We start from the raw sequence: 16,481 nt of genomic DNA, 5'->3' as shown, positions 1-16,481 counted from the left end.
AGGCAGTGGCACATTGGTGCTGTCACTAGACCAGAGATTCAGGGTAATGCTCTGGGGATCTGGGTTTGAATCCTACCACAGCAGATGGTGAAATTTGAATTCAGTAAAATCTGGAAATATAGGCCTGATGATGATCACAAAACCATTGCTGATTGTTGTAAAAACCCATCTGGTTCACTAATGGGATGGAAATCTGCCACCCTTACCTGGTCTGGCCTACATGTGACTCCAGACCCACAGCAATGTGGCGGTTGACTCTTAAAAACTGGCCTGAACAAGGGCTGGGCAATAAATACTGGTCTAGCCAGTGATGCCCACATCCCATAAACTAGTAAAAGAAGATACCTGACATTGAGGTTGACAGCATGGTCCTTCTCAACACCCACCTCATCCTCACCCTGATCTCTAGCATGATGACCATGAACCTCTTACTCTCTCCCCTCACACAAACCTTCTCTTTTGTGATTTTTTGGCTTTTAGACACCCACAGCCACCCACCCAACCGCGGCAGCCCGAGAAGGAACAGACAGAAGAGCAACACAACACTGACCACTCACAAACGCCAGTGCGGACACTGGCACCAGGCAACTTTTAGACGTTAGCATAAGAGTCGGGAATTTGCATATGGTGAGTCAAGGACCACAAGTGGGCTTCATACTGGAGAAAGGGTGGTTCATGTGCCAGCTCACCAGAGGGTGAGGCATCAGGCAGGTTCTGCCACAGAGGACACAGATAAAGACCAGAGCGGGGACAGTCTACAGGAGAGTGCCGATGAGGGTGCACACCGAGACTGGGTGCACTGGCTGGCCAGACAGCGCCCTGTCACTGTCAAGATGCATGGAGGAATCCAGTTCCGATCAGAGGGTCATCAACAGAGCTTGTCCTCTCCACAGGCACTGCTTCATCTCTCTGTCACACTGTGGACCCAGGGGACCGGCTCCTGTACCTGTTGCAGCTTCTGTGTGGACACCGAATCCTCTGGCTTCCCTGTGAGGATGGAACAACGCTACCTTCCGAAGCCAGATACTCATCCCAGCATCTCCAAAAGCACACCGCAGGGCTTAATTCCAGAGTCTTTACAATAGTGGGAGCTATTTTACAAACTTACCTGCAAGTTGGACACCTGGCTCTTTTGATAATGCCAGTGCTGCATGCCTGTTGTGACTGAACACGTGTTCTTTGGCGAGTGACATACGAGGAGGTTGAATAGACCTGTGTGTTCTGAATAGACTGTCCAATCAGCCAACGCCCTTGTGTGATGTCACGGCGATGCCGGTTGGCCAACCTCTGGTGCGCACAGGGTTCGTCTTCCACCCTCAGCAGTTCAATGAATTCCAAATTCGCACCTTAAAGCTTTGCAGCTTATTCAAATCGCACAGCCCTCCACATGATGCCGTAGGCTTTAACTTTCTCCAAAGTGCGTGCTGCATTTAATCACTCCACCATTGTGGCCGTGCCTTCAGCTGTCTGGGCCCTAAGCTCCAAAATTCCTTCCCTAAACCCCTCTGCTTCTCCACCTCTCTCTGCTCCTTCAAACCTTGACCCTCTTTGACCCAGGATTTTGGGTCACCTGTCCTATACTATCTCATATGGGAGGCGCTACCCTATATGAAGGAAGCTCTTCCTTTGCTTTGGTATTAGTTCAAGTTGCTGTTGTTTCAACAATGAATAAACTGACGGCAGTGATTTCAACTTTTAATGCAGGGTGAAAAACAGAAAACAGCAATTTAACCATCTGTTTTACATACTCTCCCAGTTTTATTTCTCAAGTGTTACATAGAACGTAGGGCACAGACACAGGCCATTCGGCCCATTCAGTCCATGCCGGTGTCTACTCCTCCGAGCTTCCGCCCACCCTCCCTCTTCTAACGCCATCACCATAACCCTCTCTACTCCCCCCTTTAGGTGTTTATCTAACTTCTCCTGTAAAGCATCCATGCCATTCACCTCAACCGCTCCCTGTGCTCACGAATCCCACCTTCTCATCACTCTCTGGGTAAAGAAGCCATGACACAATAGGGAGCACCCAGAGTTCGACGGTCACGGGGTCCAAGGCTCACTCCAGAGAATCAAGCACAAAATCTAGGCCGACACTCACTTTGCAGTACTGGAGGGCAGCTGCACTGCCGGAGGTGGCGTCTTTCAGGAGAGAAGTTATACTGGGGAGATTTCTCCCTCACAGTTGGACATTTGGTTTGCAGTTTTGGTCTCCTCATTTAAGGAAGGACGTGAGGGTGTTGGAGGGGGTTCAAAGGAGGTTTACTAGATTGATACCTGGAATGAGTGGGTTGTCTTATGAGGAAAGGTTGGACAGACTGGGCTTGTTTCCACTGGAGTTTAGAAGAGTGAGGGGTGATTTGATTGAAGTATACAAGATCCTGAACGGCCTTGACAAGGTGGATGTGGAAAGGATGTTTCCTCTTGTGGGTGAGCCCAGAACTAGGGGTCACCGTTTTAAAATTTGGCTCACCCTTTTAGGACAGAGATGAGGAGAAATTCTTTCCCTCAGAGGGTTGTGTGACTTTGGAACTCTCTGCCTCAGAAGGTGGTGGAGGCGGGGTCACTGAATATTTTTAAGGCAGAGGTAGATAGATTCTTGTAAGGCAAGGGAATCAAAGGTTATCAGGGATAGGTGGAAATGTGGAAATCAAAACACAAACAGATCGGCCATGATCTTATCGAATGGTGGAGCAGGATCGAGGGGCTGAATGGCCTACTCCTGCTCCTATTTCATATGTTTGCACGTTAAAGATCCCATGACACCATCCTGAAGCAGGACAGGGGAGTTCTCCCCAATATCCTGGCCAATAGTTATCCCTCAACCAACACCACTAAAACAGGTGGTGGTTGCACAGGAGCTGAGGCCAAAAGGAAAACAGCCCAAATATCGAACCCTCAACTGGCATCATTTAAAAACAGGTTATCCAGCCATTAACACAGTGCTACTTGTGGGATCTTGCTGCTTCCGAGCTGGTTGCTATGATTCCTGCAGCTGAATGGCAGAGCAGGCTTTGGGAGGGCGGGGGTGGGGGGTGGTGCGAATGGCCTACTCATGCTCCTAATTCTTGTGCCTCGTGTTCTGGCAACAGCAACTATACCTCATTGGCTGTAAAGCACTTCAGGACATCCTGAGGTGGGGAAAGGAGCTATGTCAATGCAAGTCTTTCTTTTTGCTTTTGCCACCTCATATTTTTTGACCGGGGATGTAAAATGGCCTCCACTGTATATCAGGAAAAGTGTTACGAAGTGATGTCAAAATCGTCAAATTGGATTCAATTAAAAAAAAACACAAGGATTCAAACAGGATGTAATAAGTTTAAGCCCGTCAATGTAATAATATTGGCGCGTGAGTCGAGTTGTGCACATGTTGTGACAAAGTGCAATTATTACTGAGTCTTACAAAGATAGCAGGACTTCCCCAGCTGACACAGACACCAGTCAGTAGTCTCCATACATTCCATTTTAATGAGATTTTTAAATTTTGTGTGAGGCTGTTTTGTCTCAAGAATGAAGCAATGTTGCTGGAGATTCTGGAGCAGTAGCTAACAGTTCCAGGTTAAGTAAGGGAGCTATGGTGCTTTTTAAAAATTCATTCACAGGATGTGGGCTTCGCTGGCTGGGCCCAGCATTTATTGCCCATCCCTAATTGCCCCTTGAGAAGGTGGTGGTGAGCTGCCTTCTTGAACCCGCTGCAGTCCCTGTGGTGTAGGTACACCCACCGTGCAGTTAGGGAGTGAGTTCCAGAATTTTGACCCAGTGACAGTGAAGGAACGACGATATATTTCCAAGTCAGGATGGTGAGTGACTTGGAGGGGAATTTCCAGGTGTTGGTGTTCCCATCTATCTGCTGCCCTTGTCCTTCTAGATGGTAGTGGTCGTGGGTTCTGGAAGGTGCTGCCTAAGGAGCCTTGGTGAATTCCTGCAGTGCATCTTGTAGATGGTGCAACAGTGACTACATTTCAAAATATTTCATTGGCTGTAAAAACATCCAGTGCTCATGAAAAAACATTATATAATTGCAAATCTTTATTTTTCTTTTTACTAAATTATGATGGAGCTGTGAATCAATATTCTGCATTGACCTTCGTTAGTCAATAAAGCCACTAGTTAATGACGTGTCATGTTCTTTTAAGTTTTCGACTCCATGAGTAACTGGTTTTATTATTCATGGTTTTATAAAAGAGGCAAGATCGATGAAATAGATCTGTATAGAGTCTGGAATATGTGGAATCATCTGCAGCTCTGAGGTTTGATCAAGTATCCATCGCCGAGTGACCGGGAATTCTGGCTTCAGGAGTTTATCCGATATGATATTATTCTGGAGCAACAGCACGTGATGGGCCAGCATTCCAATAGGTGGCAAAATCCACTGACCTAAAGAAACTGAGCAGCTCAAAGGAAAAGTGCACTGGGCTAAACTAAATTTATTTATGAAGATTGTCAGCAAGCTATCCACCCAAGCATGTCTACTTAATAGGCAAGGTGTCAGTCATGGACCCCAATTCAGTTGGGCTTTTACTCTGTCCCCCCGCCCCCCCATCACTAATGCCCAGCCTCTGCTGCTAACCTCAATCTTATTGGCCCAGATCTTCCAGTCTCTGGATCGTCGGAGTGCAGACGTACGCCCCAAGGTGCACGTTGGGACCTCGTGGAACTCCTGACGTGTTGACCTCCATGGGAATTGCCTGGTAAGTTTGAACCTCCAATGGGCAATTCCCATGCTCCCTGGGACTCTCCGCCAATGCCTCCGACTCTGAGTTAGAGCCACAGACTTTGAGCGATTCCATGGGACTCAGCTGGGTAGTTACTGAGGAAAGGTTAGGCAGAAAGCTCCCAGCCCAATCCCTGGGTAACTACAGAGCTGACACGCCAATCATTCACATTGACCCCTACCTTGGTTCCCCAGTTGACTGCCCGACACAGCCCTGACCCCACCACCCCCCGCCCAACTACTCACCTATCAGACCTAACTATCCCCCACCACCCGACTTCCCTCCTGACCCAACCTGACTACCCTTCGCAACCTGAACCGACTACCATCAAACGCACCTACCGCCTCACTCACCTGCTACCTTACCTACCTGACACCTCATCTAACTGCCACCCTACCCCCTGCCATCCTAACCCCTGCCACCCCACCCACATATCACCCCTCACCCACTTACCTCGCCTGCCCAACCACAGTACACATTCACTCATTCATCGTTTCACCCATTGACGAACAGTCATCCATTCATTCAATCCCTCAAATTCACACTAGGCATTTAAACTTGTCGTCCAGCAGCTAACGCTGTAAAAAGGGCCTTCTCCCCAACACTGTAGTGTACGATGGAGCTCTCCGATGTCAACTGTGCTCCACATTTCTGGAGAAGCAGGGGCTCAGAAGACAGGGTAAGAGGTGTGCAGCAGTGTCAGGGCATAGAAAGGTTCCGGTGGAGCAGTATATTGATGATCATTGCCGCTCCATGGAAGATCCAGGCCAATAAGCCTTACAGCGATATATCGACATCAGAGTTGCTCAGACTTCAGACATCCCAGATTCCAGACACCAGACAGCCGACACTCCAAAGACCAGATGCTAGACAGCCTATATTCCAGACTACAGATTCCGTATGAACATGTGAAGATACGAAATAAGAGCAGGAGTAGGCCATTCGGCCCCTCGAGCCTGCTCCGCCATTCAATAAGATCATGGCTGATTACAGACTACAGACAACCTTTTCTCCCAAGAATAGACTCTAGATATATTCCAGAGCACAGGCTCCAGACAGCCTATACACCATAGAACAGACTCCAGACAGCCTATACTCCAGACAACAGACTCCAGACAGCCTATACTTCAGAGTGCAGAATCCAGACAGCCTATACTTCAGAGTGCAGAATCCAGATAGCCTATACTCCAGAGTGCAGACTCCAGACAGCCTATACTCCAGAGAACAGACTCCAGACAGTCTATACTCCAGAGAACAGACTCCAGACAGCCTATACTCCAGAGAACAAACTCCAGACAGCCTATACTCCAGAGTGCAGAATCCAGACAGCCTATACTTCAGAGTGCAGAATCCAGACAGCCTATACTTCAGAGTGCAGAATCCAGACAGCCTATACTTCAGAGTGCAGAATCCAGACAGCCTATACTCCAGAGAACAAACTCCAGAAAGCCTATACTTCAGAGTGCAGAATCCAGACTGCCTATACTCCAGATAACAGACTCCAGACAGCCTATACTTCAGAGTGCAGAATCCAGACAGCCTATACTTCAGAGTGCAGAATCCAGACAGCCTATACTTCAGAGTGCAGAATCCAGACAGCCTATACTCCAGAGTTCAGAATCCAGACAGCCTATACTCCAGATAACAGACTCCAGACAGCCTATACTCCAGAGTGCAGAATCCAGACAGCCTCTACTCCAGAGTACAAACTCCAGACAGCCTATACTTCAGAGTGCAGGATCCAGACAGCCTATACTTCAGAGAACAGACTCCAGACAGCCTATACTCCAGAGAACAGACTCCAGACAGCCTATACTTCAGAGTGCAGAATCCAGAAAGCCTATACTTCAGAGTGCAGAATCCAGACAGCCTATACTTCAGAGTACAAACTCCAGACAGCCTATACTTCAGAGTGCAGAATCCAGACAGCCTATACTCCAGAGTACAAACTCCAGACATCCTATACTCCAGAGTACAAACTCCAGACAGCCTATACTTCAGAGTGCAGAATCCAGACAGCCTATACTCCAGAGTACAAACTCCAGACAGCCTATATTCCAGAGTGCAGAATCCAGACAGCCTATACTCCAGAGTACAGAATCCAGACAGCCTATACTCCAGAGTACAAACTCCAGACAGCCTATACTCCAGAGTTCAGAATCCAGAAAGCCTATACTTCAGAGTGCAGAATCCAGACTGCCTATACTCCAGATAACAGACTCCAGACAGCCTATACTTCAGAGTGCAGAATCCAGACAGCCTATACTTCAGAGTGCAGAATCCAGACAGCCTATACTTCAGAGTGCAGAATCCAGACAGCCTATACTTCAGAGTGCAGAATCCAGACAGCCTATACTCCAGAGAACAAACTCCAGAAAGCCTATACTTCAGAGTGCAGAATCCAGACTGCCTATACTCCAGATAACAGACTCCAGACAGCCTATACTTCAGAGTGCAGAATCCAGACAGCCTATACTTCAGAGTGCAGAATCCAGACAGCCTATACTTCAGAGTGCAGAATCCAGACAGCCTATACTCCAGAGTTCAGAATCCAGACAGCCTATACTCCAGATAACAGACTCCAGACAGCCTATACTCCAGAGTGCAGAATCCAGACAGCCTCTACTCCAGAGTACAAACTCCAGACAGCCTATACTTCAGAGTGCAGGATCCAGACAGCCTATACTTCAGAGAACAGACTCCAGACAGCCTATACTCCAGAGAACAGACTCCAGACAGCCTATACTTCAGAGTGCAGAATCCAGAAAGCCTATACTTCAGAGTGCAGAATCCAGACAGCCTATACTTCAGAGTACAAACTCCAGACAGCCTATACTTCAGAGTGCAGAATCCAGACAGCCTATACTCCAGAGTACAAACTCCAGACATCCTATACTCCAGAGTACAAACTCCAGACAGCCTATACTTCAGAGTGCAGAATCCAGACAGCCTATACTCCAGAGTACAAACTCCAGACAGCCTATATTCCAGAGTGCAGAATCCAGACAGCCTATACTCCAGAGTACAGAATCCAGACAGCCTATACTCCAGAGTACAAACTCCAGACAGCCTATACTCCAGAGTGCAGACTCCAGACAGCCTCTACTCCAGAGTGCGGAATCCAGACAGCCTATACTCCAGAGTACAGAATCCAGACAGCCTATACTCCAGAGTGCAGAATCCAGACAGCCTCTACTCCAGAGTACAAACTCCAGACAGCCTATACTCCAGAGTGCAGACTCCAGACAGCCTCTACTCCAGAGTGCGGAATCCAGACAGCCTATACTCCAGAGTACAGAATCCAGTCAGCCTATACTTCAGAGTGCAGAATCCAGACAGCCTATACTCCAGAGTACAGAATCCAGACAGCCTATACTCCAGAGTACAAACTCCAGACAGCCTATACTCCAGAGTGCAGACTCCAGACAGCCTCTACTCCAGAGTGCGGAATCCAGACAGCCTATACTCCAGAGTACAGAATCCAGACAGCCTATACTCCAGAGTGCAGAATCCAGACAGCCTCTACTCCAGAGTACAAACTCCAGACAGCCTATACTCCAGAGTGCAGACTCCAGACAGCCTCTACTCCAGAGTGCGGAATCCAGACAGCCTATACTCCAGAGTACAGAATCCAGTCAGCCTATACTTCAGAGTGCAGAATCCAGACAGCCTATACTCCAGAGTGCAGAATCCAGACAGCCTATACTTCAGAGTGCAGAATCCAGACAGCCTATACTCCAGAGTGCAGAATCCAGACAGCCTATACTCCAGAGTGCAGAATCCAGACAGCCTATACTTCAGAGTGCAGAATCCAGACAGCCTATACTTCAGAGTGCAGAATCCAGACAGCCTAAACTCCAGAGTGCATTCTCCAGGCGGGCTATAATCCAGAGTACAGACTTCAGACAGTTCAGATTACAGACTCCAGGCAACCTATACTCCCAAGAACAGGCTTCAAACAGCCTAAACTCTAGAGTACAGCTCCAGACAGCCTATACTCCAGAGTACAAACTCCAGACAGCCTATACTCCAGAGTGCAGAATCCAGACAGCCTCTACTCCAGAGTGCGGAATCCAGACAGCCTATACTCCAGAGTACAGAATCCAGACAGCCTATACTCCAGAGTGCAGGATCCAGACAGCCTCTACTCCAGAGTACAAACTCCAGACAGCCTATACTCCAGAGTGCAGACTCCAGACAGCCTCTACTCCATAGTGCGGAATCCAGACAGCCTATACTCCAGAGTACAGAATCCAGACAGCCTATACTTCAGAGTGCAGAATCCAGACAGCCTATACTCCAGAGTGCAGAATCCAGACAGCCTATACTTCAGAGTGCAGAATCCAGACAGCCTATACTCCAGAGTGCAGAATCCAGACAGCCTATACTTCAGAGTGCAGAATCCAGACAGCCTATACTTCAGAGTGCAGAATCCAGACAGCCTATACTTCAGAGTGCAGAATCCAGACAGCCTAAACTCCAGAGTGCATTCTCCAGGCGGGCTATAATCCAGAGTACAGACTTCAGACAGTTCAGATTACAGACTCCAGGCAACCTATACTCCCAAGAACAGGCTTCAAACAGCCTAAACTCTAGAGTACAACTCCAGACAGCCTATACTCCAGAGTATAGACTCCAGACAGCCTATAGTCCAAATTTCAGATTCCAGACAGGTTCCAGACTGCATAGGGTCTAGACAGTCCAGATTCCAGACTGTATGGACTTCAGAAAGCCCAGAATCCAGATAGCATAGACTCCAGACAGCACAGATTCCAGACTGCAGAGAGTCAAGGCAGCACTGTCCGCATTTTTAACATTTCCAAAACATTTTTTAAAACTTGCATCGAAGAAGTTGGTAAACATTTGTGTTGGTGAAGTATTCACACAGTGCGGTAATTGTGTTGGTGAGATATTCACACAGTACGGTAATTGTGTCGGTGAGATATTCACACAGTACGGTAATCGTGTCGGTGAGGTATTCACACAGTACGGTAATCGTGTCGGTGAGGTATTCACACAGTACGGTAATTGTGTCGGTGAGGTATTCACACAGTACGGTAATTGTATCGGTGAGGTATTCACACAGTACGGTAATTGTGTCGGTGAGGTATTCACACAGTACGGTAATCGTGTTGGTGAGGTATTCACACAGTACGTTAATCGTGTCGGTGAGGTATTCACACAGTACGTTAATCGTGTCGGTGAGGTATTCACACAGTACGGTAATTGTGTCGGTGAGATATTCACACAGCACGGTAATTGTGTTGGTGAGATATTCACACAGTACGGTAATTGTGTTGGTGAAGTATTCACACAGTACGGTAATTGTGTTGGTGAGATATTCACACAGTACGGTAATTGTGTTGGTGAGATATTCACACAGCACGGTAATTGTGTTGGTGAGATATTCACACAGTACGGTAATTGTGTTGGTGAGGTATTCACACAGTACGGTAATTGTGTTGGTGAGGTATTCACACAGTACGGTAATTGTGTTGGTGAGGTATTCACACAGTACGGTAATTGTGTTGGTGAGATATTCACACAGTACGGTAATCGTGTTGGTGAGGTATTCACACAGTACGGTAATCGTGTTGGTGAGGTATTCACACAGTACGGTAATCGTGTTGGTGAGGTATTCACACAGTGCGGTAATTGTGTTGGTGAGGTATTCACACAGTACGGTAATTGTGTTGGTGAGATATTCACACAGTACAGTAATTGTGTTGGTGGGGTATTCACACAGTACGGTAATTGTGTTGGCGAGATATTCACACAGTACGGTAATTGTGTTGGTGAGATATTCACACAGTACGGTATTGCTATCACTCCTTTCATGACCTCAGGATGTCTCTGAGCATCGTCTAGCCAATGAGTGCGTTTTGCAGTGTCGGAACTGCAGCTGCCACAGTGCATACAGCAAACTACTGCAAATAGCAACGAGATGAGCAGATAATTTGTGTTTAGTGATGGTATTGCTAATACCTAGCTTTTCATCATCTGTAGGTGTCACTGGGCAGGGACCAGGTTTTGCTGCCCATCCCTTAAACTGGGGATAGATTTCGCCACATTGCTGTGGGCCTGGATTCACATGTAGGTGGGAAGAAGTAAGGATAGCAGATTCCCTAGTGAAGCAGATAGGTTTTTACAACAATCAATGAGTGCTTCATGATGCTCACCATTACTGTGGCTAGCTTTCAATCCCAGATTTATTAACTGAATTTAAATTCCACCAGTTGCCATGGTGAGATTAGAACTCATGCTGTCAGGGCATTAGCCTGGGCTCTGTATTACTCGTCTAATTACATTACCAATGCACCACCACACGGTTCATGTGCTTCTGCATATAATTTTTTTGTTTTAGGAATTAAAGTTTAAATGTAGAAAATCGGGCAGATGCAACATTATCAGGCTTGGCGCTCATCACACTCAAAAGGTTGGGGCCATGCTGACTTTAGAGGTTAACAGCTAGAATGGTAAAGTCATGAAACATCAGGTGGGTTAACTTAGGTAAAGAACAGGAGACATGATGTCTTCAATCCTTGCAAGGAAGATCAGTCCAGAGGGATGTTTTTGTTTTGGGAGTTAGAGCTAAATTAGTTTACAAGCATTCAGTAAATCCAACAGATTATACAACCTATTTACTTAATCAGGCCAAAGAAGAAATTGTAAATGAGGGGTAATTAATCTGAGGATTGGGTTTGAGGGCAGCTCAGAGCATACTATGTCATAAGGTAGGTGGGCGGAGCTTAGGGGAGCTCTCTGGTTTCAATTCACCTGGGTGCTTGCTGGGAAAGTCATTAGTTGCAGCTTGGACCTCGTGTGATTTGCAGCTCACTGAGAGAAAATAGCCAAGGTATAGGACAGTTAGATAGGCCTGCACTGCAAACAGGGTAAAAAAGCTAAATTCATCATTAACCTTGTGGAATGCATGTGAAGCTTAATCTCAGTTTGACAGCAACAGTGTTTTAGCTGTGCTCAGGTGTGTGGAGGGTAGAAGCTGGGAGGCCAGCCAAGAGAAGGTTGGAGTAGACAAGTTTAAAGGCAATAAAAGCAGAGATTGTGTTTGCAGCACCAGATGGACTTAGCAATGGGGAGGACATGGTCTTGGAGGTTCGGCTCAGACTCAAGTAGTTCATAAAGGGTGCTGGCAGTCTTGTTCACCTTGAGATAATGGCCAGGGAGACGGCCAAGAGTGCTAACACTATAAAATAGGCACTAATTCCTGCTTTCATCCAAAAGCAGGATCTGAAATCCCAAGGTGAGGTGAGAGTGAATTCCCTTCGAATCAAGGCAGCATTTGACTGAGTGTGGCATCAAGGAGCCCGAGCAAAACTGGAGTTAATGGGAATCAGGGGGGAAAACTCTCCGTTGGTTGGAGTCATACCGAGCACAAAAGAAAATGGTTGTGGTTGTTGGAGATCAGTCATCTCAACTCCAGGACATCACTACAGGAGTTCCTCAGGGTAGTGTCCTCAGCCCAACCATCTTCAGCTGCTTCATCAATGACCTTCCTTCCATCATAAGGTCAGAAGCGGAGATGTTCACTGATGATTGCGCAATGTTCAGCACCATTCGCAACTCCTCAGATACTGAAGCAGTCCATGTCCAAATGCAGCAAGACCTGGACAATATCCAGTCTTGAGCTGGCAAGTGACAATTAACATTTGCACCACACAAATGTCAGGCAATGACCATCTCCAACAAGAGAGAATCCAGCCATTGTCCCTTGATGTTCAATGGCATTACCATCACTGAATCCCCCACTATCAACATCCTGGGGGTTGCCATTGACCAGAAACTGAACTGGACCAGCCATATAAATACTGTGGCTACAAGAGCAGGTCAGAGGCTAGGAATCATGTGACGAGTAACTCACCTCCTGACTCCCCAAAGCCTGTCCACCCTCTACAAGGCACAAGTCAGGAATGTGATGGAATACCCCCCACTTGCGCAGTGCAGTTCCAACAACACTGAAGAAGCTCAACGCCATCCAGGACAAAGCAACCCACTTGATTGGCACCCTATCCACAAACATTAATTCCCTCCACCACTGACATACAGTAGCAGCAGTGTGTGCCAATCACAAGATGCACTGCAGGAATTCACCAAGACTCCTTAGACAGCACCTTCCAAACCCACAACTGTTACCATTTAGAAGGACAAGGGCAGCAGATAGATGGGAACACCAACACCTGGGAGTTCCCTTCCAAGTCACTCACTGTCCTGACTTGGAAATATATCGCCATTCCTTGACTGTTGCTGGGTCAAATCCTGGAACTCCTTTCCTAACTGCACTGTGGGTGTACCTACACCACATGGACTGCAACGGTTTAAGAAGGCAGCTCACCACCGCCTTCTCAAGGGCAACTTGGAATGGGCAATAAATGATGGTCCAGCCAGCGAAGCCCACATCCCGCGAATGAATTTTTAAAAAAAGCCTCCAAAGAAATTAGTCCCTGGGATGAGGGGGCTGTCATATGATGAGAGGCTGAGTAAATTGGGTCTATACTCTCTGGAGTTTAGAAGAACAAGGGATAAGATCATTGAAAGCTACTAAACTCTGAAGGGGTTTGACAGGGTGGACACTGAGAGACTGTTTACGCTGGTCAGGGAATCTAGAACACGGGGGGCACAGGATAAGGGGCCGATCATTTAGGACTGAGATGGGGAGAAATTACTTCACTCAAACGGTTGTGAATCTTTGGAATTCTGTACCCCAAAGGGTTGTGGATGCTCCATCGCTGAATACATTCGAGGCTGGGATAGGCAGATTTTTGGCCTCTTGGGGATTTAAGGGATATGGGGAGCAGGCGGGAAAATGGAGTTGGAGCCCAAGAGCAGCCATGATCGTATTGAATGGGGGAGCAGACTCGATGGGCCGTATGGCCTGCTTCTGCTCCTATTTCTTGCGTCCGTGCGAAACCCTTCGTTCAATCGAACCTGAAAAACCTCCCTTCCCACCATTTTCCCCTCTTTTTTCTCCAGCTCGGTGCCGACACTTTCCACTTTGTAACTTTTTCCAAGATGTTTTCCTTAACTTGGAGAGAATAACGAAAATACACATTGTTGGCGATTTCATTTGGCTGAAAAGAAGCATAAAGAGATTCTATTGGAGGAGCTGGACTCCTCTCAGCGCCAGGGCCACAGTGCCCTGGTCGCCAGGTTATTAACCGCCATTGGCCAAGGCAATGTAGCAATGCAAACTTGCTTCTTTCAATTTTTATAATGAGGAAATGGGGAAGGCAAAATTAAAGCAAACTAAACAAATTACCTCTCTGTTAATGATGACACTGGCTATTCCTCGGCTGTAATGGCAAGTTTTCTCTCTTTAACCTTTTCATGGGGTGTGGGTGTCGCTGGCAAGGCCAGCATTTGTTGCCCATTCTCTAATTGAACTGAGCGGCTTTGCTGGGCCATTTCAGAGGGCGGTTCAGTCAACCACGTCGCCGTGGGCCTGGAGTCACATGTAGGCCAGGCCAGGTAAGGGCGGCAGATTTCCTTCCCTAAAAGGGGAACCAGTGAACCAGATGGGTTTGATGATAGTTGCCATGACTCAGACTAGCTTTCAAATTCCAGCAGCTGCCAGGGTGGGATTTGAACCCACGTCCCCAGAGCATTAGCCTGGGCCTCTGGATTACTAATCGAGTTACATTACCACTACATCACCATAGCGATAAGCAATCTATCTGTGCCGTTTGCCCAGAGTCCTGTTCAGCTTGCAAAATGACACAAAATGGAGAATTTCACTCCAGTTCCTTTTTTTAATCTTTTTTTAAAATTCATTCACGGGGTGTGGGCGTCGCTGGCTAGGACAGCATTTATTGCCCATCCCTAATTGCCCTTGTTCGGAGGGCATTTAAGGCCTCCTTGGGCATTCCCAATTTTGATCGTTCCATCGTTGGTGCCTGGGCCCCAAACTCTGGAATTTCCTCCCGACACCTCTCCCCCTCTCTAACTCTCTCCCCTCTAAGACGCTCTTTCGAATTTACTGCTTGGATCGAACTTTTGGTCACATGCCCTAATATCTCCTTATGTGGCTCGGTGTCAAATGGTGCTTCACGTTGCTCCTATGAAGCGCCTCGGGGTGTTTGATGACATTAAAGGCACTATATAAATGCGAGCTATTGTTGCTGTTAATAATAGCCTGAGACAGTGCCCGGGGAGGAGGGTTGGAATCACTGGCGAGGGAGCTGAGGAATCATCAGTACCTCCTGTCTTGCCTCAAAATCTTCCTAAGGAAACTTCCTGTTCAATTGTAGCTGCATTCCTTAACTTCTGCTCTTTTACTGTTATTTGTAAGGACCTGCCCTGCATGTGCAAATTGCTTTGTGTACAGTTTCCATTATAGTTGGTTTTGCCAGTGAACATGTTGATGATAATGTGGAACAAAGCACAATAAAACTTCACTGAAATCACCTAGTTTGCAGGGTAGTTCATTTACCAGTAAGACTTTAACCTTTTCCTGAAACGAATCTATAAGGAGCAATCGTTCTGATAATTATTAAAATATAATTGAACTGACCATCTAATTTCCTTATGTATTCATCAGATTAGCCTCATACTCAATTATAAACGTACCTTAACAATGTACTATTTTGAAACACATCAGTACCATTAGGAACCCATTAGTACTTTAACACAATTCTGCTTTTTCATTTAGCTGTGTATTACAATTTCATTAAGACCATCCTTGTCGCTGGTTATTCTATTACAAGACATCACAAACTGATTATTGTGGACACAGTACAGTAACTTTATAATTTAAGTGAGACAGAATCTTTACGCAATTTGCACTGGGGAAAAGAAATACAAAAAAAACTAATAATCATTTGCGTTCCACAAGGCTGAAGCACAAAGCGTTCACTCGGCATTACACTGTAAGCAATTTAAATTGATACTTTCTTCCCCCCGACGCTACGAGGCGCCGGCCTTTAATGAAACAAACTCGGAAAGATTTGAAGTTTTCACTCAATTTCAGCGACAAAGGTCTCCACTTATCCAAAAGTCGATCGTTTCCTCAGCACCAGGACAGTTTCATACAAAACATCAACCTTCTCCTGCTCCTACAACATCGACCTTGGCCTACTCCTGCTCCGAATTCATATGTTCGCTTGCATGTTCGCATGTCCATACGTTCATGAGCCTGCGACTTGGCTGAACACACGACTGTGTCATGAAGCGATTAATGTACGTAATATTTTGGAAAATATTTTCCTTTTAAAGTAGAGGTTTATTCTGTGGGTGTTTCTTAATTGGATTAAAGCCAGCTAGTCCGGCTGATTTGATGGGTCATAGTTTTGATATGTAAGGGAGATAGCGCGTATTTGCAATTTTGTGAATAGAGCATTCAAGTAGTGGGGTGAAAACTGATGCCTATCTAGCAGCTACCAAGCAATGTGTTTATATTACTAATAAAATTGGTGCTATGCAAGGGGTTTTATTGTTAAAAGGTGAAGTTCAAAGAGGCTGATGAGACAATGAGAATTTGAATTCAATCAGTGGTGGTAGGTATAACTTCAGTAGTTTTTGGGTGGTCAGGGCAGGGGCAATGTGAGGTCAAAAGGCAGCTGTAAGCCTCCAACTGGCGACACAGGAACCAAAGTGAAAAGAACTTCATTTTGAATTTGTAAGGTGAAAATGCTTTGTCTGGTGTCTGGTTAAGTCAATTGGTTGCTGTTGCCTTAATGGTGATTCGTTAGGGAATTTGTTAAAAGTTATGACAGTGGTAATTTGTAGCCATATGTACATATATTTTAACCTGTATAA

The sequence above is a fragment of the Cetorhinus maximus genome, chromosome 4, assembly GCF_964194155.1.
Source record: "Cetorhinus maximus chromosome 4, sCetMax3.hap1.1, whole genome shotgun sequence".
NCBI classification, from domain to species: Eukaryota; Metazoa; Chordata; class Chondrichthyes; order Lamniformes; family Cetorhinidae; genus Cetorhinus; species Cetorhinus maximus.
The sequence above is the reverse complement of the archived record's forward strand: the minus strand, read 5'-3'. Positions refer to the sequence as shown.